Source organism: Cibotium barometz, chromosome 13 (genome assembly GCF_041138505.1).
Source record: "Cibotium barometz isolate CiBa-2024 chromosome 13, ASM4113850v1, whole genome shotgun sequence".
Classification (NCBI taxonomy): Eukaryota; Viridiplantae; Streptophyta; class Polypodiopsida; order Cyatheales; family Cibotiaceae; genus Cibotium; species Cibotium barometz.
Genome location: NC_141058.1, coordinates 13,072,383 through 13,076,811, shown reverse-complemented (window position 1 = coordinate 13,076,811; position 4,429 = coordinate 13,072,383). Strand labels below are relative to the sequence as shown.

Here is a 4,429-nt window from a genome sequence, read left to right as displayed (position 1 = left end):
AGAGCATGCTAGAGAAAGCTAAGGAGAGAATATTTGGCTCCTCTAAATCAATGAATGAAGGGTCTGAACAATTTTCAGCAGCAGGAGATGAGCAGTTGAAGGCTTGTGAAAGCAAGCCAACGGTCGCTGGCAGAGCTGTTGGTACTGTTGTAAGCCTTAAAGATACTGTTGCTTCAAAGCTTAGCTATGGTGCTAAGATCCCAACAAGTGATGGGACAGCACAAGGTGAAGCCATGCCTATGGAGACTGATAAAGCTAGTAATCAAGAGAATGTACGTGATCAGTCTTCCAAATCTGTCTTGCAGAGGCTGCAGGATAGTGTCGCTGGTGCAAAGGGTGCGGTCGCAAGCAAGCTTGGATATGGTGGAAATGTGATTCATTTGTTCAGCAAATTGCAACAGATAAGTGTAATTCCATGGAATTACATGTATGTTGCTGTTTTAAAAGCATGTTCAAGTATGGAAACTCTTCATGAGGGAAATGCAACAACATGGGAGTATCCTTATTGGCATGTATGCCAGATGTGGAAGGCCTGCAGATGTACAGAGTGTGTTTGAAAAGCTACCAAAACATGACCGGGTGACATGGAGTACAATGGTTGCAGGGTATGTTCAGCATGGGCGGGGTGAGGAGGCTCTCCATCTTTTTGAGCAAATGCTGCGGGAAGGGATGGAGCCAAAGGATACCATTTTTGTTAGTGCTTTGAAAGCTTGCGCCAGTACATCAGCTGATCATAGGGGTAATTTCATTCATGGATATGTTGTCGAAAGTGGTTATGATTTGGATGCATGCGTCAGTAGTATGCTAAGTGATATGCTTGCAAAACTTGGGTCTCTTGAGGAAGCTCAGAGAGTGTTTGACAGTTTAGGACAAGAAGGTGTGGTGCCATGGACTACTATGATTGCAGGATATTCTCAACATGGACATGGACAAGCAGGACTTTTTGAACAAAATGCAACAGGAGAAGCAAATGCCTAATAACGTTACTCTTATCAGTGCCTTGAATGCATGTTCAAGTATAGCTGCCCTTTCCCAAGGCAAGCTAGTCCATGCTCGCTTGATGGCTAGTGGCTTTGAGTTAGATGCAGTGGTTGGGATTGCCCTTATCAATATGTATACGAAATGTGGGAGTCTGGAGAGTGCAGCCAGGGTGTTCAAAACTTGGCATATCAAAGATAAGAGATATGGACTACCCTGAGCGTAAGGCACCAGCCTCTGAGACAACAGGGAAGGTTAATGTCAATGGGGTTCAACCCCATTATCATTAGAAGGTTTGAACGAGGATGATGTTGGCTTAACCATGCAAGATGGGCAATACTACGATGCAATGCTATCTTTTGCAGATATTCTCGACACGCATGGGGAATCTAGAAACACAGTTGTGGACTGCTCTGAGAACAATCAAACTGTATCTTATGAAAGTAAAAGCTGTGAGAATTTCAACTAGGGGGATGCCAAACCAACACTTGTGCAAGTTGCATTAGCTGGCAAAGAGAATGGAGATGGAGTTTTAACAACCCTTGAAAATAGGCTTCTTATGAGCAGGATGATCAATACAGGAAATTCAACCAGTCAGGAAAGCCTTGATGAGAATGTGGGTTCAGAGGATGAAAAAGCTGAAGATAACGTGCCAAAATTTGATAAAGATGAAGGCAAATCAGTATAAATTTGAATGAAGATTAGCCTATATAGCAACTTGGTGGCACATACCGGAGGATGTGCAGGTTTAGAGGGGGTGGATGTCGTGCTGTGGCACATCCATGTAGTGAAAGAAGCTCACAGACCATCCCATATGAACTCAGATGCATGGGCATGAAGGCAGTATGATTAGTCAAGGTCATGGCCATGGTCCTGACTAAATGAGTATTGATGGCAGTGAAAATAATGCGGGGATAGCAAATGTTAAATGAGGCCAAATGAATCTTTTTGATGTTATGCATGGGAACAGCCCCTAAGCAAAGATATGGTGTAAAGGAGCCATAAAGAATGTGATACTTATCAATCCAAGAAAAATGGGAGAAAAATGAGGGCAGTGTGGAATTTCAAAACGGAATAAACGTGTTTTCAGCTGAAAAAGGTGTGGAGAGGCCTGATTTGCCGGCAGGATCCAGAAATAGCCAGGCCGGAGCAGCGTTTCGGGACCCGGCCGTCGTGGACGACATCAAGGGCTCGCCTACTCGAAGTGCGAAGCCCGGCCCCGGCAAGCAGGTGCAGCTCTCAGAGAATGAGATCCGGCGGCTCTGCTCTACCTCCAAGACCATCTTCATGCAGCAGCCCAACCTGCTGGAGCTCGAAGCCCCGATCAAGATTTGTGGTGACATTCATGGACAATACTCTGATCTGTTGAGGCTTTTTGAATATGGTGGTTTTCCGCCACAGGCCAATTATCTATTTTTAGGAGATTATGTTGATCGAGGCATGCAAAGCCTTGAAACAATATGCCTCCTCCTTGCTTATAAAATCAAGTACCGAGAGAACTTCTTTCTGCTGAGGGGTAACCATGAATGTGCTTCAATCAACCGAATCTATGGTTTCTATGATGAATGCAAGAGGCGATTCAATGTAAGGCTGTGGAAGGCATTCACTGAATGCTTTAACTGCCTACCCGTGGCAGCCCGCATTGATGAGAAGATACTGTGCATGCATGGTGGGCTTTCTCCTGATTTGAGTAGTTTGGATTAAATAAAGAGTATTCCACGTCTCACAGATGTTCCGGATCAGGGATTGTTGTCCGATTTACTATGGTCTGACCCAGACAAAGACATCTCAGGTTGGGGTGAGAATGACAGAGGGGTCTCTTACACTTTTGGGACTAATAGAGTAAATGAGTTCCTGCAGAAGCATGACCTGGATCTCATTTGCCGGGCACATCAGGTTGTAGAGGAAGGCTATGAGTTCTTTGCAGCGAGGCATCTGGTGACCATCTTTTCTGCACCAAATTATTACGGCGAGTTTGACAATGCTGGGGCCATGATGAGCGTGGATGAATCCCTTATGTGCATTCCGTTACTAGCAGCAGCTTTCCACTTAAATCTGCAGGTGGAGTAGTCCAGGGAGCTGGAAGTAATCATGGACAAATTTTAGTAGAGGAAGATTGGTTGTGTTTGTGGAGCTCCTAAGGGTGGCTTACACAGTGTCAATTGTCCTTATCTTTTCACGTCATCTGGAAGTATGTTGCTGAGGAAGACCATGATCATCTATGTCTTTTTAGGAAGCCTGTGAATAGTGAAGGTGACAGGTTTCTGTGGGCCTGTTGGCTATGGTTTAAGGTGTTTATGGGATTATGAGCTCTCTTTGCTCATGGTTTTTATTGTGATGATGTTTATATAAATGTGGTGCCCTTTGAAGTTCAACCACATACTCTCACAGCCAGAAGTCTCGCACTTTCCCAGCGACACCGCCCACGTCACGACAACGGATAGTAAACCTACTTGTCCATATCTCAATTTGAAACTTAGTGACCAATTCCAGTTCCTAAATACAAATAATAGACTACCGAAACTAAACTAGTTTGTCCTTTGATCGAACTCACCAAGAATGATAGACAGACGTGGGTAGATTACCCTCATGAGAGATTGAGGATCCTGATTATGAAACCGGGAATTATGGAGAAAAGGGTTTTGAGAACCAATCTCAAATTGGGAATTTTACTTGCATTTGAACCTCTGTTTTTCATTCAAAGGACTCTTTTACGCCAGAATGCTGGAGGAAGCATTTGGCATATGTTTTACTAAGAGGAGGTTCGTTGGAAGAGCCAACGGGGAGTCGTTAAGGGACGTCGCTCGGTCGCGGCAAAGCCTGTCGAGGTTTTGACCAGCCTCGGTACGGTTAAAGAGGTGCACTTCCGGTACGATGGGCGAGGACCGATGAAGCGGTCCTTGAGTGAAGTGCTAGGACACCTAAGGAGGATCCTAGAGGGTTCTGACCAGGCAATGTACTGGCTCGCGGTTGCTAGGACACCCACACGTACGTCGAGAAAGATTTTGGATGGACTAAATGAAAGATTTTTTAGAACCAAATTTTGATAGTGGATCTCGTTGGTTCGCCAGCTGGTCTTCAACGAAGAGTCTATAGAGGACACATTTTGTAATACAATGGATTAGAAATTTTGAAAAATGATGATCATAAATATTATGATTTCTATTGAAGGATTATTTTAAAGCCAGTCGAATCTATTATAAATGGCAATTTCATATTAGGTGTGTACATGGTATGCCTACCTTAATTTTTGCATGAATTGTCAGCTAGGGGACCTAGGAACTCTTTTCCTCGGTACCCAGGCCAAAACACAACCAAACCTTTATAAAGGAATCCCACCAATACAGTGGTCAAGTGGTTGGCTAACTCATGGGCCGGATGGGGTTAGGCTGAATCGGAGGACTCCTGTGAAACAACTAGATACGATTAGTTATGTTATCAAATCTTGAGA

The 4,429-nt window shown here is 44.3% G+C and overlaps 1 pseudogene; it reads left to right on the top strand.

Moving 5' to 3' along the window:
• Positions 1–1,300: 1,300 nt before the first annotated feature.
• Positions 1,301–3,120, top strand: LOC147632385 (serine/threonine-protein phosphatase PP1 isozyme 3 pseudogene; annotated as a pseudogene).
• The last annotated feature ends 1,309 nt before the right edge of the window (positions 3,121–4,429 follow it).